Below are 21,237 nucleotides of genomic sequence, written 5' to 3'. Positions count from 1 at the left end.
TATTGGGTAGGCTGCCCTTTTTCTTCCAGTCTTGGTCCACAGACTGATACCTCCATCCTTAAACCTTATTGGTACCTGCACTTCCTCCCTTTTCTAGAGCCAGGGTCTCAGCCTGAGTGGCTGTGGACCGCCTGCCAGGGTCCCCCTCCAGGGACTGTGGTGCCTCTCTAGCCATCTTCATCTCAGGGCTTTCCCGGTAGACCACACATTTGTGAAAGGAAAATGAAATCTGCGGGCCAGGTGTGGTGGCCCACACCTATAATCCCAGCACTTTGGGAGACTGAGGTGGGTGGATCACAAGGTCAGGAGGTCGAGACCAGCCTGGCCAATATGGTGAAACCCTGTCTCTACTAAAAATACAAAAATTAGCTGGGCATGGTGGTGGGTGCCTGTAGTGCCAGCTACTTGGAAGGCTTAGGCAGGAGAATCGCTTGAACCTGGGAGGCGGAGCTTGCAGTGAGCTGAGATCAAGCTACTGCACTCCAGCCTGGGCAACAGAGTGAGACTCCCTCTCAAAAAGAAAAAAAAAAAGAAAGCTGTTGACCCCAGACTCAGGATGCTAAAGGGAAAGTTAAGCTTGAGAACTGAGTCATGCAAAAAACCACCTTCCTTTTTATCCTGCACCCCACAATGGATAGCCGTGATTTCACATGCTTGCTTATGTAAAATGTAGATTTGCTGAGCCCAAGAAGAATGCATACTTGACTTTTCCCCTCCCCGCTTCTCTTCATATGTAAGATGCAGATTCACTGAACGCCAGTCAAAGCCTCTGAGGATGTAACCACTTGTCTCATGGCCACCCCCCCCTCCTTTTCTGCTCCTGCTTGCTCTTTCCCAGACCCCTCTTTGGAGAAAAACCCAGGCCGCAGACCCTACTGTAACTTGTGTTTCTTTCGCCTGGGTACATCCCAACCTTGGCAAAATAAACCTCTAATGGATTGAGCTCTGCCTCAAATACTTTTCGGTGCACACACTCATGCTCACTCATCCGGCCTCCAGTGGGCGAGAAACACCCGCCAGACCGTGGGCCCCATGGGATTTTCAGTGTCATGGTTACGTGGAGTCTGTTTTGGTGGGCTAATGTATAATTACTTAATCCTGCTCCTTGACTATTTCCTAATGTACTCATCGCCAAGGCAGGACCTCTTCCCTGGATTTCTGGTGTTTGGGAACGCCGGGCATCTTTGGATGTCAGCACAGGGAGAGGTTCCTGGGCTTTGGAGGGGCTGGCAGGAACCATGGCTTCCCACTGAACAAGGTGGGTGGGGAGTGTCTGAAGGATTCCAGTGACAGTGGTGCTGTGGGGCCCTTCATTTTGGCTTTTATGTGTGGGACAAGGAGGCTGGTGAGCAGCTTCCACTGAAGAGTGACCACAGGAGTGGTGACAAATGTAGAGGCCAAGGGCCAGAACCTTTAGAAACCTGTCGCTCTGTCCCAGCAAGAGGTACCCGAGGAACTCGCAGGTGCTGATCACAGATCTACACTGTATCTCAGCGTGAGAACATGCGGTTTCTCTCCTTCTCAGAGACGCTGTCTTTGGTTTGAAAGGGCTGGGACGGAGAGAGGATTGGCCCCGCCCCTGGTTTCTGTCTAGTGGGGACTGAGGTTGCTGGCCTGACAGTGCTGTTTTGGGAGCAGGCACCTCTGGGGGCTCTAACAGAGGCTTTGTGATGTGAACAGATCAAGTGTGCGGTTTTATTTGGGGAGAGTAAAATATGGATAGTGAGCAGCGCCAGCATCGCTTACAAGTGCCAACAGTCTTTTCATCTTCCGTTTTTCCCAGTCCAAGAGGCCCCAAGAACCCCATTGCTGAGGCTGACTTTCCAGGCCGGGGGTCACGGGGACCCTCCGTGTTGTTGATGTGCCCTCCAGTCAGGCCACTGGAGCCTCTTTGGCCAGGTGGGCTCTCGAGGGAATGAGAGGAGGTGACAGCATGCCCTGATTTGGGACTGTGTGTGCCCTGATGGGGGCTTCCCTGGAACACGTGTTTTCCTGATGACTGGGACAAGTTGCAGAACAGAACTGGTTCTCGGCAGAGTACTCTGCCCACAGAGCTCCCCATCTTTGATACGAAAAATAAAACATGATTTCTCCAAGAAGAAAAATTAGAATCAGGGTTGTGCTCCCTTTTTACACTCCTTAGAGCCTCTGATCATTTCCAGCCAAGGAGCATGTGGCTGTGTTTCTCAAAGATAGTTGCACACGGTCTTCCCAAGTCAGAGTAGCTTGCTGGAGGCAGAACCCAGTCTTTACCCAGATGGCCACGGGGTGGTTCGGATGGTTGGTTTGGAAAATGATCTCCACTCTGATCCCATACCAGTTTTTACAACGCTTATCTGACTTTGAACATACTCTGTTCCTGGTGCTTCCTACCCATCTATTAACAAGGGGTCTGTGCTAGGAGCGTCACTGTGTGCAAACGCTTCCATTAGGAATCCTAGTGAGGAGGCTTTTCCTTTCCCTCGGTGCTTCAGGGGGACAACAGCAACACAGTTATAAAACAAGGCGCATAGATGCTGGAGTGGAATTGGGAGGGAGGGATGGAGAGAGAACGGGGTTGGTATTGGCTGTCCTGACTCTGAGAGGCTCATGGGAAATGCTGGGTGGACACATGGGTGTGGTGTCTGGAGCTCAGCAGACGGGCCTGGGCTGGAAAGGAAGACTCAGCCATCACCACAGAGATGGCGGTGAGGCATGGAAGTGCATGAGTTCACCCGGGCAGATGAGGAGGAACAGAACCTCAAGGACTCCACCATATGATGGTGCCAGCAAAGAAACCAAGAAAAAACTGCTGGTGGTGTAGATGGAGTCAGGAAGCAATACAGGGCTTTTTGGGGGGAATTATATGGGATGATGAATGTAAATACTTGTGTAATATCTGGTAATGGTAGTAGATGTTCAGTAAGTGGAATTATAAAAATATTGTCTATATGTATATATGTACATAAATGCACACCCAGTATAATTCATAACATATATTCACACACACGCACACACACACATAACTGTCCCTCAACACTTGCAGAACAACAGCCGGGGCGCAGCGGGCTTACTACTGTAGAAGTTGGTGAGCAGTGTCAGATGCCATGGAGTTCTGAGAATGGGTGATGGAATCGGGCATTTGGGGGATTATTAGTAACCTTAGTATGACCACCACCATCCATCCACAGAACGCTTTTCATCTTCGCCAACTGAAACTCTGTATCCATTCACCATTCAAGGCGAAGTCCACATTCCCCCATCTCCCCAGGCCCTGGCAACCACCACTCTACTTTCTGTCTCTAAGAATTTGACTACCATAGGGGCCTCACAGAAGTGGAGTCGCACATATTTGCCCTTTTGTGATTGGCTTATTTTGCTCAGCACAGTGTCCTCAAGGTCCATCCATGTTGTGAGACGTGTCTGAATCTCCTTTCTTTTTAAGGCTGAATAACACTCCATTGTGTGGATGGACTCCATTTTGTCAATCCACGCATCCGTGGATGGACTCCATTTTGTCAATCCACGCATCCGTGGATGGACTCCATTTTGTCAATCCACGCATCCGTGGATGGACTCCATTTTGTCAACCCACGCATCTGTGGATGGACACTTGGTTTGCCTCCACCTTTTCACGATTGTGAGTAATGCTGCCGTGAACGTGGGGGTACACATGCCTCTCCCTTCTTTCATTCTTTTGGGTATACACCCAGAAGTGGAATTGCTGGATCATATGGTCATTGTGTGTTTAATGTTTTGAGGAACTGAGGAAGGTTCTTTTTTGGGATGGGGAGACAGTGTGGGTGCGTTTGCTCATGGGAGGGAGGACTGCATAGAGACAGAGTGGAGGCAGGGGAGGGGATAACCCCTGGCGGGGGCCCTGGAGGAGCCAGTGGCGCTGGGATTCAGGAAAAGGAGGGAGAGCGATGATGGCAGCCCTGAGGCTGAGGATGGTGACAGCCGAAGAGGCAAGGAGGCCCCTTGTCATCCTGGGCCCTGCCGACCTGGTGGTGAGAGGCAGGACAGGAACCACGGGTGAACTGAGTATGACTGAGGAACAGGAACACACAGAATGGCAGCTGAGCTAACGTTGGAAACTAGATATTTGTGGTGATGTTAATTGTGGTTTTCTCCAGTGAGACGTGGAAACCTGGGAGTCACCATTTTCTTCATGCTAGTGTTGGAAGGTGAGGGTTGTAATTTTATAGGTGAAAAGTTAACTCAAGGCTATTGCAGAAAATGTTTTGATTAATGCATACTATTCTATTATATGCAGAATGAAAAATATTTCCCCACGTGTAGAACGATGCAAAATGATGTGCTTTGGCTGGTATCTGGCATTAGAACCGGAAAAGGAAGTGAGGGGACTACTGTGTTAGTCATTTAACACGGAAGCGGAGAGTTGTTCAAAAATCAGCATCTCCTGGAACCATCATACATTTGTCAAAACTAAAAATAACTAAACTACAGACTTTTGGGATTTCACCAGTTTTTCTACTAATGGTCTTTTTATGCAGGGTACCATGTTTCATTTAATCATATCTCTTGAATCTCCTCTAATCTCAGTTTCTTATTCTTTCCTTGTTTTTCATGACCTTGACACTTTGAAGTATACGGATCAGGTATTTTGTAGAATATCCTTCAATTTGGGTTTGTCTGATGTTTTCTTATTGTTAGACTGGAGTTACGAATTTGAGGAAGACCACCGCACAGGTGAGGTACCCCCCTCATCACATCATATCATGATGTCAACATGTGACTTACTACTGGTGAGTTAACCTTGATCACCTGGCCAGGCTGGTGTCTGCCAGGTGTCTCCTCTGTGAAGTCACCGTCTTTCCCCTCCCTTACTCCTCTTTAGAAGCCGGTCACTCAGTTCAGCCCACACTCAAGAGGAGGAGGATTAAGCTTTGCCTCCTGGAGGAGAGTGTGTCAAAGAATTAGTAGACATGAGTTAAAGCCATAGTGATTAATAAATACTCTGGGGGAGATACTTCCAGACCATGCAAATATCCTGTTTCCTTTTAAAATTTCAAGCACTGGTGTTAGCATTCCAGAGTGGATCTGGGCTCAGCAGCAATCACCGTGATGTTCTAGGGGTCACTTTCTATTTCCCTCCTTCGTTTTTCACATTTCTGATTTGGAATTATTCTTTAAGGAAAATTGATCTCTTCCTCCATTGTTAATTTAGTCATTGCGACATTAATATAGACTCTTGTCTATTTATTTTGGTCTTTAGGTTGTAATTCAATAGTGTGGGTATTTATTTTGTTGCTCAAGTTATTCAACCTTTGGCCATTTGGTTCCTGCTTCCTTTTGACACTCAGTTTTCCCATCTTCTCCCACCCTCTACTGTGGTGTTTTATTTTTATTTTATTTATTTATTTATTTTTTGTAATTCTAATTTTCTAGCACTATAAAATGCTCCTGGTTCATCTTACATTCTGATGCTTTCCCTGCCCCTATCATCAGCTGCTTATGCGTTTCTCCTTTTATCAGAGAATGGTATTAGAAAACCAGGGTGCTAGTTGAGCTCCTTAGTATTGGGTATCATTGCTTCTATGCTCTCTTACGGTCAGAACTAGGAAATATATGTATAGTCAGTTCTCATCATTTGCAGCAGTTTTCTTTTATGAAGTCATCACGAATACTCAGTTAGTGAATACTGAGCCATTGCCTTCAGGGGAAATATACATGTACATGGTTAAGTTCCTGTTGCCTCTGGCCTCATTTTCCTCAACTGGTCAGTACGTAACCTTGTTTCATGTGTGTTTCTGTTTAACCTGTTTGACCTGTTCCTCTGTCTCATGGCATGCATTTGAATCTTCCAATTCCATCTTCCCTTAAGGTTGTTAACAAAAGAACAGTGAGATCTGTGGAGGCAAAAGGAGAACTTTATTTTCTAACAGCAATCTGCAGATTGGGAGATACAGCTTTCGGCACAAAACAAAAGTGTACTCCAAGGAGAGACTGTGGGTAGAAGGTCATAAAGGTACAAACCACAGGATAGCTGGGGGTTCAGATGCAGGGGCTGGGTTGGATGGCCTTTAAGGAGAACACCACAAGTCTCTCTTTGTGGGCTGGCCTCAGGGGGTCTGTGGGTGGTGAGCTGCAGTCTGTTTCAGCACTGACAACAGGAACTGGTTTGACTGGGTGGCAGAAAGGGAGGTCCTGGGACACTTTTACAATATATTTCTGAGAACACAGAGAACATGACCTTTCCCTCACCCATCTGTGGCCATCTGGTTCTGCTTTAACTTTGCACACATCAGTTAGCCACGGGGAGTCCATTTTGACTGTCCACTGAGGACATACTTTTAACACTGGGGAAGCTGCATCTGTGATCTTTGTAAAGTGGTCATTGGTGGAGGCCTGCTATGTGTTGGGGACAGTGCAAGGCACTTCCCCTTCATTATTTCTGTGATCTCCATCCCAGTCTTGGGGCTGTGGATCATCTTTCCTGTTTTGAAAATATAAACACCAAGCTCAGCTTGTGATGTGTAGGTCAACACAGCTGCCAAGGGCCGGAGGCAGGATGCAGATCCAGGTCTCTTGTGTTCAAGGTTGTGCTGCTCTTGTGTTCAAGGCTGGAGCTGCTGAGTTTGACTCTCCGGGTGGGGTCCTGGCAGCCTTATTTTTAACTTACTGAGTAGCTAATACATTGGCTTTTAAAATTTGTGTTGAATTCTTTTGACTTGTACTCCTTGTTTCTAATTAAGTAACTGACATCCCTGCATACCAAGGTCAGGTCGAAGATGAAGGCAAACTGTGATGGTCATTTTCAGAATTGATGTTCAGGACTGGATGGGAGTGTGAGTTCTCTGCCATTCAGGAGGACACCACTTTTCCCACTAGAGTGAAGTTCTGATTGGAACCGTCTTACTTGAAAATATTCTGGGATTCACGTCCTTGCTGGAGTACCAAGGGGATTTGCATTTACTTTGGAAATTCAAGCACATTTTATCCAACGTACAGGCACTAATGAAGAGCTAATGAACCGCTGAGACACTGTTTCAAATAAATGATTACAATCGACAAGAGAAGTACAAACATGACCCTGATGAAGGATAATCAAGAGCGAGTGGAAAGGGGTGATTTTATTAATTAGCCAACTTCTCAGTCTAGTTTCAGAATGGTGAATGAGAAGAGAAGTTGGAGATGGAATATTATATAAAGTGTTCTGTTACTTTTAAAACAGGCCAATTGATAGAAGACAGTGTTTTTAGGATCATTTTGAGCATGGTTACTGATCTCCTCTTAGAATCTAAATATCAGCTTATTTTAGTAATGTAGATGTTTACTCTTTAAATTTTTACATTTTATAGCTAGTTGCAACAATATTGTAGGTTTTTTTTTGTTTTTTGTTTTTTCCTTTAAATGTGAGCCTTTGGCTTATGTACTTGATAGAGAAAGCTTTACCATCCATTGTAGACTTTAGGCTTTAAGAAATCATTGTTTACTGGAAAAAGCCATCATTGCTTTTCAGTGACCTGATTCTTCATTGGCCTTTTGCACTAGTGGGAGATGTTCGGAAGGGATGGGAAAGGTCAGGGACAGCTTCATGGGCTTCAGTTTTGGATAATTAATGAAGTGGAATGTAACGTCTAAAAGACAATTTAATGTTTAAGCAGGAAGTTGTATTGTCATTTTTGTTTGACCTCTACCTCCTGTCCATTTGATCTTTTTGGGCCTTCTGAGTTCTTGGACATGAGGTAGGGGTCAGCATGGAAAACAAAGTAAATTTGACCATTTAAAATTTTGTCTAAAGACTGGATTGATACTTAAAAATATAACATCATTGGAAATCCCATAATGTTACAGATATGTTTGAAAAACATTTTCTTCCAAGTAATTAATATTTAAACACATGGATAAGTCATTTATTGATTTCTCTTCATGATTCAGCGTTGACATCAATGTTCCCTTGCATTTTGTTTTCAAGCTTCTGAATTGATTTCATTTGAGGGTGTCCTAAAATTACAAAGTAAAACCTGTTTTCAGAATCTTCTTGATACTGGGCAGCCAAAATTAAATTTAGAAGTAGATGATTTTTGTAGGCTATTATGACTTCAGCTGCCCTCTATAATGCCAGTTTCCAACCGTTTTGTTCTCTTGACTGAATACGTAATACATATTTTAAATCTGAACTTATAAAAGAAATCTCTGCTCACAAAACGCTTTTGTCTGTTTTATATATTCGATTCTGCATAGGAATATCTTTGGGGAATAAACAGTTCTCTTAAAGTTTAAAAACGATTGAAAAACGATTGACCCCAGTGCCAGCGGGGCAGTGCGATTTTCCTTCAGGAAGGCCGTGTCCTCTGCAGGGTGTGTAGAGTGCTTCCTCAGCGATGGAACCCAGGGCTCTTTGCAGGTAGACAAGACCTATGGAGTATGGCTAACATAGAAAAGATAATCTGAGTATGTTACACATGAATCCAACAGCTACATTTTTCTTCTCCAGGTCAGTGTCAGGTGTTTTACAATATTATTCCTGACATTGTCGAGAAAATGACAAATGGCAAGATCTCCAACATCTGAACTCCTGCCCGATCGAATGGCAGGAACTCCACATATTCTCACCCCAGGAGAGAAATCACCAGATGGGATCATTCCTTGTACACCTGGGTTCTACTTTGCCGAGATCCCAGATCTAGCTTCGTCGCCATTGGCTGCTCTAGTGCATTGGTTGACTCATCAGTAGCAAAGGGCTTGATGGTTCGCTCATGTTTCATGAAAATAGGGTGAGCAACCAGGACTGAAGGACTTCCCAGGATGGAGGTCTTCCAGCGCTAAAACCGGAAACTCCAAGGCAAACTGGGATGAATTGCTTACTCAGATGTGATACTTACTTTCAGCCACAGTGAAAGAGCATCTTTACAGTTCCATTTACATTTTGTGTGTGTGTATATATATGCACATATGTGTGTGTGTGTGTGTACATAATGTGTATGTGTGTATATATATCTCTATATATAGATATGCAGCAATATTCACTTGAAAGAATCCAAGGGCCTTATTTTTATGTCCACCTTTCTTTTCCTCCCATAGAGTTTGATTAGAACCAGATAACAATTTATAAAACTACACTAGAAAGATGGTTTGAAGGCTTGGGTAAGTTCTATCATCCCCCCAAAAGGATATTAACAAACATAAAAATTAAACAAGCAGTGCTGAAAACTTGCCCCAAGCATTACCCAGAATGCACTACGCTGGTCAAGCGTGGTCCCCGCTGCTTAGTCCTGGGAGTACCGGGTAGATGGACCAAAATCTGGCTTCAGCTGCTTCTTTAGGAGGGTTTTCTCATTTGAAATTTTTATTACTTCTTTCCCTTTGAGGGTTTGCAGACTGGGAAGACCGCTCCTACCCCGGAGACACTGGGGAGCACAGAGTGGCAGCAGATCTCTGAGCTCACGTTTTTTACTGTCTTAAAAACACAAATGCCAGACAAAGGGAGACTTTCCAAAAAAGAAAATGGGAGGGAAAAGTCACTGAAAGAATCAAACACATGTTTGTCAAGCAGGGTGGAGTTAATAGGGAGCAGCCAGGAGGGGGATAGGGAAGAGGGGGAAATGGGGAGGAATGGAAAACAGCTGTCCAGTACTCTCGAAATGGACCATAATTAAATAGTTGCAGGAAACAAGTCTCACTGGGTTTAGAGCAGTTTTTCAACCTGGATCATAGTGGAGATTCCCTGGGAGCCACAAACTCCCATTTTGAGAAACTCCAGTTTTGGAGTCTGCCTAACACTTGGGCCATGGTCTGCCATGCTTTCTTATTGTTTGTTTCGCCAAAATGCCATTTTGAAACGTTAATTTTTAACACAAGACTTTTTTCACCATCTAAGGCATTGTTTCTCAAGCTTCGTGAGACTCAGTGTGCACTGCCACTGCCCTGCCCTGCCCCAGTGTCCTCTGATCTCTGCTTGAGGAACATGGATGGGCTGTAAGGTTTAACTCCAGTGGAGGTGGTTTGGTCATTCATGTATGCTCTACGTATGTATGTCATGTATGCTTCAGGGCAAACCCGTGGGAGCGAGATTCTTTTCTCCTTCGTGGTTTATTTTGCACCACGTGGATGTGTCTGGGTGATCTGGATGTTCTGTAATTTGTAGCACATGATCCTTCCAGAGACGCTTAGCCTGATTTATGATACATTGCACAGCTGTGGATTAGTGTGGGACACTGAACAGGTGAAAGGATGCTGAGGAAAGGCAAGGATGTGGTTTTAATCACCCAAACATCAAGCAATCACATAGCTTCTTACGTGAGGCTTGTTTAGGAAGGCGAAGGAAACAATTTGCAATGTTGACCTATGCACCAGGGAACATCTTTTTGAAAGGCTTAATGAATAACATACCTATTACAGAACAACAGTCTCTTCCAAAGCAGAAGCAATGAAATGCACAGCTACTCGCTCATCAATTGCTGAATTCTGCAATCAGGGAAGCCCCATGACCCCTTTGAAAGATTACGGGGAATTCCTGAATTCCTAAAACTCAAGATATATTCTAAACTGACATGCCAGCTAGAGCCACGGTAACCACAATAGTCATTAGTTCATTCAGCAGATTTCCTTGGTCATCTGTTTGTAGGTACTGTTGTACACTCTAAGCTCGCATTCTCTAGGATAGACAGAAGGTAGACAGACAAACAAATCGACAATGTAGTGCTGGGTAGTAAGAAGTCTTACAGCAACAAATACATATCAGCAGGGCATGGGAATAGAGTAATAGGGTTGGTGGTGTAGTCATTCAGGTGAATGACGTGCCTTTTGGTTCTTTATGGGAGGATGAGGGCGGTTCGCTTTAGGAAAGGAGAATGCACAGATCCTAGGGCCAGAAGGTAGTTGTGTTTTCTTTTTTTCTGTGGAGGAGTCTGTGTTTGGTGTCTGGGAGACCTTGAGACCCCCTTGAGCCAGTGGCAGAGAAGGGGTCTCGGGAGGCTTCTCCTGCTGGAATCCCTACCAGCTGCCAGCGGGGGCCGGGGGCAGCCTTTGAAGCCTGTTATCGGGATTCTCTCTAGACTTGTCAAGAGCCAAATTTGACTAAAAGGGACATTCTGGGAATTATTTCATCTTGGCTTGAAAGAATGCATTTTTAACCAGCTGTGTTATGTGATGGGGAGTAAGATTTGTACCATTAAGTAAATTGGTCTTTTTCTCATGGATATGTGAATTACTATGAGCAGCCTGAAGAATAAAATGTAGCTAAATCGCTGTTGGAGTTGTTTCTAAGGGTAAAGGGAATTTTCTACCATTAGTTCAAAAAGGAAAGGAGCAGACCGGAAAGGGCACCTGTGGTCCCCTTGAAACAGGGCACAGCCCTTCATTGCATGATTCATTCTGAGTATTCACTACAATGAAATGTAACCTGAAGACGCAGTGAACTGAGGTTGGCTGAGACCTACCCTCCTAGGTTAGAACTCGCCCACCCGTGATGCTGCGGGGAGGAGACAGTCACGGCCACGGGTGCTGGGACTGGGTCCGGTGCACAGAGTGCCAGGACCGTCAGGGGCTGACCCAGGCAGGTTCCTTCGCTCCTGACAGGGCAGTGGTGTGATTGAGACCTGTTTGTGCTGGGATTCAGTTGTAAAAAAGATGCCTCTTAAGCTCATGGAGAACTTTACCCAGGGGAGGCTTACGCCGTGATAGAGGCCTGCAGATGGAGGTGGGGGTGCGATGAGCAGGTAGGGAATAGGTGATTATACCCGGTGCCTCTTGGGGGTAGATGCCCAGTAGTGAGGCCAGAGGCAGGAGCCAGGGCTGGACCAGCAGTGGAGCCGGCCAACTCCAGGCCTGCAGGGAGAGCCAAGGGCTCCTCACAGCTGTGTGGATCCCAGGGTCTGGGGAGGCTGCGGCTGGGAGCTGGGGGAGGTGGAGAGGGGTGAAGCTGCGCTGGGACAGAGGAGTCTGCCAGGCCCTGTAGGTGTGGGCTGCCGTGCTGTTTCCTGCTGCTGGTCAGGGGCACTGCCCTGGGCGTGGGCTCCTGCGGCCTCAGTCACCAGCTGCGGCTGGATTCCCCCAGTGTGCACTGGGGACCCAGGGTCCTGCTCCCAGCAAAGCTCGCAGTGCTGGGGAGAGGGTCAGATGGGAACAGCACTAACCAGAGAGAGTGAGATAATCAAACATGGTGCAAATGTGGGGAAGAAGACATCAGAGCAGTTCTTCAGGCCAAGCCACTGGGAGGAGATAATGTTTAAGCCCAGGCCAGGATGGCGACGCGGCATCTGTGATGTGGAAACCTGGCGAGGAGCCTCCTAGGCAGCACAGACCCATGCTCAAGAGCTCAGACAGGGCAGGTGTGCGGGGCAGGAAGAGGGCCTGGGAGGCTGAGCCCAGTGCCTGGGGCAGAGGTGGGTGGGACCAAAACCCAGGGCTGGAGGTGGGATTTATTTGAATTGCAGAAAATTGGAATTGAATTTATAAACATGAAGGAACAGGCATTGCCTGAAATGAGCAGAAGTCTTTTAAATTAGAATTAGACTCCATGCATTGAGAGAACATGTCGCTAATTTCATATTTAACACAATCCACTTTGCCTGCCTATTTAAAGGTAAGTGCCTTTTGCAGTGATAAGGCATCCTACGGCCAGAGAGCCATTTTAGAGCAACAAAGGATGAAATCTCAGGCAATTTGTCGTGGTTTTGCTGACTATCAAAATAGCCTGTTCACATTGAAAGGGAATGCAAATGCCAGCGCGTTTCCATTATTTCAGACTTCCTCATCAGAGTGGTCTTGTGTTCATTCATTAATTTGAAGAATAGAAAATGAGGGTTCTTAGACCTGGAATGAGAGGCAAATGGACTGATCTCTTTGCCTCCACCTCCCACTCCTTTCCCCTATAAAAATTGTCATTTAAATTTTGCATGTGTGAACATAGGCTAAGATTTTGTTTTACTTTTTAATTTGCTTACTGTTTTTCCTCAAGCTGAGTTCTCTGTGTTCTGTGTTTGCAGATGCCAGGGAGTATAACATCATATTATGATCAGACTAATGAGTTTACCATTGCTTAGATCTAAAAATAATTTTAAGAAAAATGGTTATGTGTGTTATATAAATTTTGGGAGAGCGTTTCACAAAGTGACTTTTATTTTGTGGGTTATATTTTTGCTAAAAGCATGTCTGTAAAATGTCTCCAGGGCAAGTTATAAAATTATATTTTTAATTAATTTAAATATAATTTAAAATAAAATTATATTTTTAGGAGAATGATTCAAAGCGTAGTCTGACAGTTGTACAAGATTCAAAATGACACAGGTGGATCCTAGTCCACGCAGACCTGTTTCATCAACATTTTAGATTCATAAAAAACGTAAGTTATATAAGATTCTTTACTTATCATGATAAACCATACCTGCAGGGGCCAGCGTGGCACGCAGGAGGGAAATTGACGGCCTGGGTGTAAACCCAGGCTCCTCTGTTAATTGTCAATGTGATTTTACCCGGGGTTATGTAACCCGGCCACTGGTATCCTTAGAATACCAGATTGTAATTGCATTTCCCTCTTTAGGTCCTTGTGAGGATTGAACAGGTAGAGTGCCCAGATGTAAAGCTTGAAAACAGTTTGGGCCTGCAGTGTGCCTCAACAACCCTGAATCCATGCTCCTGGAATAGAGTATATTTGGGGCAAGCAGCAGAAGCCAGCTTTGGGTAGCTCTGTACAAAGGAGTTACCAGAAAGACATCGGGGAGGGTGGGAGTTCACTGGAGCTGTGTCAGTAAGACCAGGAACCTGCTAACCGTGAGGATCTCTAGCACAGTTTCATCGGACACTGCCTTTCAGAGTGAGTCATTGGCCCTTTTTGGGGGAGGGGGTGGTCTCCAGGAAAATTAAATCTAGGTCAGATTAGGCCTTGTTTTACCGGGTGATGGGTGTACCTCTGTTCCTCCCTCCTTCCTCCCATCCTTCCCCCATCCATCTCTCAATGCATTCTTTTTGTTTGTTTGTTTTTGAGATGGAGTCTCGCTCTGTTGCCCAGGCTGGAGTGCAGTGGCGCAACCTTGGCTCACTGCAACCTCTGCCTGCCTCCTGGGTTCAAGCGATTCTCCTGCCTCAGCCTCCCGAGTAGCTGCGATTACAGGCATGTGCCACTGTGCCTGGCCTCTCAGTGCATTCATAATGATCATAGTCCCTGCTGTGGGCCAGGCCTGTGTTGGGAGCTGGAGATGCTGCTTTGGAGAAGACACAGCAGGCCTCTGCCTGGCGAGTACAAGTCCTGGAGCAGGCAAAAAATAAGGAAACCGTTTCATACAGAGATACGTGTTTGAGATACAACTGCAAGGCCATCGAGAGGGGCCAGGGCTGTGCTGTGGACAGGGGGCCCAGCAGGGGCCTCTCCGAGCCTGTGGCCTTTGAACTGAGGCTGGCAGGATGGGTGGAGCCAGCCACGGGAGGAGCCTTCTATCAATGGGGGAGGCAGGTGGTATCTCTGACTCACCTTCTGAGAGAGAAAGCCTTCTCGCCTCTCCCCACTTCCCACTTTCTTGTTCCCGCTTCCTCCATTCCCAGGATTTCCCCCACGAATTGATTTCTCCTTAGAGACAATGGTACGTACGTGGTGGTTGAGGTCAGTAACACAGGCTTCTGGGTTTCAGAGGAAGTAAAGGTTCAGTAGGTGTTTGGAAGTCTGCGCCCAGCCCTGTTGTACAGATGGGGTACGTGGGTGGCTCTACGTCAGGCATGGGTGAATGAAGCCACCTGGCTTGCTAGGAGCACCTTTTGGTAACGGCTTCTTGAACTGGGACTCCTTCCCTCATCCTCACCCCATCATGGAGGTGCCCTCATGCCGGCCCGGATCGGGCATTGTGCAGTCCTATTGGCATTCCATACCTGCTTCTCTGCATTCCTTTGAGAACTACGGGGTCCGCAGTTTCAGCTCATGGCTGTCCATAGGTTTCAGCCACAGACAGATTTGTCCCTCCTACCAGATCCTGTCAGAATTAGGACAGAGGGAGGAAGGACTGCAACCAGCAAAGCAGATGACGTTTTTAATGGGTTACATGTCATAGAGAGTATCCATGTAAGTACAAAATGCCAGCTCTAGTGTGGGATTCCCAAATTCAAAAATTAAATATTGGCTAGGCATGGTGGCTTATGCCCATGATCCTAGCACTTTAGGAGGCTGAGGTGGGATGATTACTTGAGACCAGGAGTTCAAGACCAGCCCTGGGGACATAGTGAGACCCTGTCTCTACAAAATTGTAAAAATTACCCAGGTGTGGTAGTGTGTGCCTATGGTCCCAGCTGCTTGTGGGGCTAAGGCAGGAAGATTGCTGGAGCCTGAAAGGTCCAGGCTGCAGTGAGCCAAGATTGCACCACTGCATTCCAGCTTGGGCCACAGAGCAACGCCCCATCTCAAGATGGATGGATGGATGGATGGATGGATGGATGGATGGATGGATGGATGGATGGAAAGATAGATAGATGATGGATGAGTGGATGGATGGATGGATAGATAGATAGATAGCTATTAACAGTGCAGGCATAGTATGCAGGAGAACTATCATTTTGACAGCTGATGTGAAAACAGATCTGGGTATGTCAGTTGAGAGCAAGTTCAAAGTGGGCAGATCTCATCAGCCGACCAGCACATCCTCGATGCTGCAAATTCCACTGCCTCTCTGTGCAGTGAATGTTGTTGCCTGTGGCGCTGGGGATCCATGACTCTATTTAAAGCCTTTTATTTGGCCAGCCTTAGGGATGACTGACAGCTGCATTTTCATATTTCCTGGTTTCTAAATGGGATGCCGTTTCTTGACATGTTCATGACACTCACTTTTGTGTGTGCCGGTGAATGGCAGCACAGGAAACCCTGCATTATGCAGTCTGTCAGTGCTGGCGCTGTTTATTAGAGAAATACTGACACATTTGGAATTTGGGCATATGCTAAAGAAGACTGGCCTTTTACGTTCTGTTTCCTAATAATGTATTTAAACAATTCAGAAATTTTACTTTTTTTTTTTTTTTGGGAAAAGAGCGTAAGACACATGGAAAAGTGAAGCTTTAAAACGTGGAAGTGGCTGGGCATGGTGGCTCACACCTATAATCACAACACTTTGGGAAGCCAAGGCGGGTGGGTCACCTGAGGTCAAGAGTTCAAGACCAGCCTGGTCAACATGGTGAAACCCCATCTCTGCTAAAAATACAAAAAATAGCCGTGCATGGTGGCGGGCGCCTGTAATAACAGCTGCTCGGGAGGCTGAAGCAGGAGAATCACTTGAACCCATGGGGCAGAGGTTGCAGTGAACTGAGATTGTACCACTTCACTCCAGCCTGAGCGATAGAGAGAGACTCTGTCACAAACAAACGAACATGGAAGTATGTTTTTTGAGTGTATCAGAGTCTCCATAGGGTGTCATCTTGATTCTGCTGTGGAAAGCGGACTTGGCTTTTGGTTTGACTTTTATTTCTCCCCAGTGATTCTTAGACATTTCTGTTTTGTCATTTATCTTTCCACTTAAAAATGAATTCTGGGTAGGTCTAGATACATACTGCAGTGTTTTAATAAATTGTCAAGGATGGTGTTTTGTTTATATTATGATACATTTATTCACCACTCTGTTGGTTTCGGACTTTTAAGGTGATGGGTCTGAAGAGTGTCCTAAAAGAAAAAGCTCCAGCCACCATGTAGTAGGTCTGATTTGGTGTTTCTCACCAGACAGTCCGCTGGTTCTTGTTCAAAGTGCAGGTTTCTGGGTGTATGAGGAGACTCGTACCTCCACCCCACACTGATGTCCATGTCCTAACCCCTGGAACCTATGAACCTTTTACCTTACATGGCAAAAAGGACTTTGTAGATGTGGGGAAGTTATGGATTTGGAGATGGGGAGGCGGTGCCAGGTATCTGAATAGGCTCAAGGTAGTCACAAGGGTCCTCATAAGGGAAAGAGGAAGGCAGGACAGTCAGAGAAGGAGAGGCAAGGATGGAAGCAGAACTCAAGAGTGCTGTGGGACCACAAGCCAAGGGCTGATGGCAGCCTCTGGAAGCTGGAGAAGGCAAGGAAAGGGACTCTCCCCTGGAGCCTCCAGAAGGAGCTCAGTCCTACCAACCCAATCCATTTTGGACTTTTGACCTCAAAAGCTGAAAGGTGATAATTTTGTATTGTTTTAAGCCACTGAGGTTTTGGTCATTGGTTGCAGCAGCAGTAGGAAACTAACAGATAGGGCTATATCTCAGGTACCCCAAGTTGGGCTCTGGGATTGGGGCTCAGGCAGTCTTCTTTTTCAACCCCACTTCTCCATGATTCTTATGAACAGTGGAGGAGAGGAAATCATTGCTCTCACTTCCTTAAAAGTTGTTGCAGGATAACGATTAGGCCTGGAAAGCTTTGAGAATCGAAAAATAACAACAATTAATAGTATATATACTCAGTGTTTATAAAGACATACAAATACTTTTAATTATAGAGCAGAAATTGCTAGTTTGCTTTAAATATAACCAAATAAATCACATAGAGTCAAAGAACAAAAAGAAACCAAGCACCCATACAATAATAAGGTCCATCTGGAGGCCACATGGCTACAGGTTTCTTTGGCCTCCTCTCATCACTTTTTTTCCTGCAGACAGTAGGTCAAAGCCATCATGTTTAATCCTGATTGGACAATTCTCTTCTACTTCTGTATGTAATGCACTGCCCCAAGCTTCGGGCATCACACTGACCACTCGGTGCTCAGTGTGCATAGCATTTTGAAGCATTTGTGAATGTTTAGGATATATCACACACCAACTCCAAAGTCAGTGGAGTAAATGGCACACAGTGAAACAGAGAAATGGAATAAAACTTCAGAACAACTCTGGCTCATGACCTGTGAGATCTGAGAGGTGCCACATTGCAAAAGAAGAGACTGTGAAGTCTCTTGGAGGCAGACGGAGGACATGAAAATGTTTCTGTGAGAAGGAAACCAGATGACCAACATTGGATTAGTGAATTAGGATGTCACCTGGGGGATCTATTTTGCAACTGAGAGGAATGAGACAAGATGGGGAAATTATGAGAGAAAAGCTGAAGTTCGTGGAAAATACATGTAAGACGTCAGACAGGCAGATAGGAGATTTTTTTTTTTTTGGTTTGATTCAGGTAATAGAAAATTTTCTGAATTTCAGTAATCAAAAAAAATCAAAGATAAGCATTAAACAAGACAAAGCAGGCTATTTTAAAAGAAAAGGATCAGATTAATACTAGATTTTAATCCATAAAGTCAAATGCTAGTAGATAATGCAGCAACATTTGCATATTTTAGAAGGAGCAGATTGTGAAGCAAGATTCCTCTAGGCTTTCTATACACAAGATTTCTAAGCTCATTTATGTGAATGGATACGTGAAAGTCATTTTCAGAAATACAGTGGACTCAAAATTTCTGCATACCATTTCTGAATAATTACTTGTAGTGCACAAGCCAAATGAGGAAAATTATTATTAATTATTTAATAATGCCTTTAATTGTTATTCAAATAAATCTATTATTTGTTATTAATCAATTATCGTTATTTAATAATTAAATTCAATAATTTATATAATTATATAAATTTAATAATTATATTTAATTATTGTTAAAGATAAACAGGAAGCATTGGTATAAACTGCAGAAGTAAGCAATTAAACCAATGAACTGTACAGTTAAGTTGGAATTGCTGATGCTAATGTGGCTGTTTTGATAAAATCTGGGAGGCAGAGTGAGGTAGAAAATTTTGCCACGTTGCATAGAGACTGTAGACATCTATGCTATTGATATATACTTATTAGATATATAATTTCAAATATATATTTAAAAATTTGGTTAGAAAATTGATATGTAATTTCCAAATCATTAGAAAAAGCAAACAACAAACAAAAGTTGAACAAAACAGCAAAAGTCTGGAAAATTAGAGAAACAAAAATTAAGGAAATATAGTAAATAAGCCAGGCAATAATTCAGTTATGTTAGCTAACCACACTGAAGGTGTTACTTAATTTCCTCTATTAAAAGTGCTTTTAGATTGGGGTAAAAAGCAAAAATCAGATAGATACTATTGGCAAACAAACAAACAAAAATAGTTTAAGGCATTGGCAAAGAGATGTCTGGCAATGGCGGAGTAAAGGAAAGTAGGATTGTCCACATATGATCAAACAGAATGCAATACAAAAATGTAACTCCAAACGGGATAAAGTAGATTTAAAACTACTCATAAAAGACCAGTTGTGGTGGATCAGCCTGTAATCCCAGCACTTTGGGAGGCTGAGGCGGGAGATCACGAGGTCAGGAGATCAAGACCATCCTGGCTAACACGGTGAAACCTTGTCTCTACTAAAAATACAAAAAATTAGCCAGGCGTGGTGGTGGGCGCCTGTAGTCCCAGCTACTCGGGAGGTTGAGGCAGGAGAATGGTGTGAACCTGCTGTACTCCAGCCTGGGTGACAGAGCAAGACTCCATCTCAAAAAACAAAAACAAAAACAAGAGCAAAAACTAGTCATAAAAGTACAATCACCCTATTATGGTGTTTGCAGATCTGTCACCCATCTGATGGGTTTTGAAGATGGAAATAGAATGTACTGTGTCGGTAGAATTAGAAAACCGTGACTTGGTCAGCAAGAACAAGATACTTGGAGATACAGGCATGATAAGACTTGCTGGTCTTGTGTCTGCAGTGAGATAGACACTGGGGAGGATTTTGGTAGCAGTATGTGCAGAAGACAACTTTCAGAAAGACTCAAGTCATAAAGAAAAGGAAATGTATTGAAAAAGCTGTGAGCTTGAGTATTCCTGGGGCACTGCCTGGCATTTCTCCTCTGCCTCATGGTTACAAACGGAATAAATAAACCAGGGGTTTGCAGGGGCCCTGCCATACCTGTCATGGATGACCTGGTGTTGGGTCACTAGAGGTCAAGGCAGCCTTTGCCTTCTCTTGTGCTCCTTTCACCTGAGAGGTTGGAGCCTATCCAGACAGGACAGAATAGAATCAATGACAATATCAACCTCATTTTTTTTTTCCCATTGAGACAGTCTGTGTGTCCATCATTGGAAGATTGGTGTCCACATTCGTCCGTGATATATTTTTAAAGGAAAACTGTGTACTGTGAACCTAGTCCTTATAAAAAAATCAAATTAACTTTATAAACTGAAAAAAATCTAGGTATGAATACACTTAAACATTGCTATTGATTTATCTTTGTATATGGTGGTATGGGTGAATTTTATGTTCTTCTCTAGAATTTTTCATGTGAACTAAAGTTAGCAGCATGAGGGTGTACTATTTATATATATGGTCAGAAGAAGGGATTTTTATTGTGAAGGAAAAAAAACCCTGCGTTGTCTCTGTCTGAATTCCCACTATAATTTCCTATGCCAGCATTTTCGCTAACGTGTAGTAAACAACTGTGCATACAAGATGTTAAATGTGTATTCTGAGTTAAAAAGAAGATTCTAAGGTCACATTTGGAGCTGGCCAGGTTATTCAGGGTTGAAGCATTTTCTTTCCCGTGGTGTGCATTTTAACTTGACCGTGTTATTCTCACGTGCCCCGTGACTCTGCATGGAAAGGGTACACTATGTCATGTTTTCAGACCTCATTGACGTGGAACCCATTTTTATATGTGTTCCATGAGAAACTAATATTTTGTAAAAACATTTAAAGACACACTTACCTATCCCGAAATTATCCTTTGGATTCTGTGTCTCAGATTCCCCCTAGCCTTCTTTAGGTGTACTGGTTCCATTGGCCACAATGTCCCAAGCTCCCTCCATACTTTCTTCTAATTCCGTGGAGTATGAGTTCCATCCGCCTGGATCCGTCACGCTCAGGGGCTGGCTCAGCACTGTTCTTTCTCTCTTACCTAAGTTTCACACTCAAAACCTTTGTGAGTCCTTGTCACCTTCCTTCCACCCTGGTCAACTCTTACAATCTTTGTCCAGATAAATTTATTGATGATTTTGTAGGTGAGGTGCGAGGGGGTGGGGGTAGGGTTACCTCGCATAGCAGAGAGCCAGTAACTTCCAACATTACAGAGCCTCAGAGTTCTTTGGCCTTACAACCACTGGGATATTTCTCTTGTACTCTTCCCTTCTTTAACATACAAACTTGCTGACTTGTGCACATGTACCCTAGAACTTTAAGTATAATTAAAAAAAAAAAATTGCTCACTTTCCCCCTACAAACTCGCAGAGTTTACCCTGCCATTCTCTATTCAAGTCCAAGAATTTAATCTTTCTGCTCTGTAGTTCAAAGTCTACTGCTGCAGTGCTGCTAAGCCCTCGAAGAGGCAGGAGAGCAGGGGGGTCCC

The 21,237-nt window shown here is 44.5% G+C and overlaps 1 protein-coding gene and 1 long non-coding RNA gene across 7 annotated transcripts in view; both read left to right on the top strand.

Moving 5' to 3' along the window:
• The window catches only part of ENTREP2 (endosomal transmembrane epsin interactor 2), a 466,535-nt gene that overhangs the window by 163,283 nt on the left and 282,015 nt on the right, over positions 1 to 21,237 (top strand). The gene's annotated exons all lie outside the window — the stretch shown is intronic.
• LOC105497508 (uncharacterized) lies at positions 2,488 to 13,280 on the top strand. 2 transcript variants are annotated; one of them, XR_011606227.1, is made up of 4 exons: positions 2,488 to 4,497; positions 4,657 to 4,748; positions 8,191 to 8,353; positions 8,444 to 13,280. It is a non-coding gene; the product is annotated as an uncharacterized lncRNA (long non-coding RNA). The 2 variants fall into 2 exon arrangements; XR_011606226.1 differs by having other exon boundaries at positions 2,493 to 3,619.

This window comes from Macaca nemestrina, chromosome 7 (assembly GCF_043159975.1).
Source record: "Macaca nemestrina isolate mMacNem1 chromosome 7, mMacNem.hap1, whole genome shotgun sequence".
NCBI lineage: Eukaryota > Metazoa > Chordata > Mammalia > Primates > Cercopithecidae > Macaca > Macaca nemestrina.
This window is presented reverse-complemented; position numbering and strand designations above follow the sequence as displayed.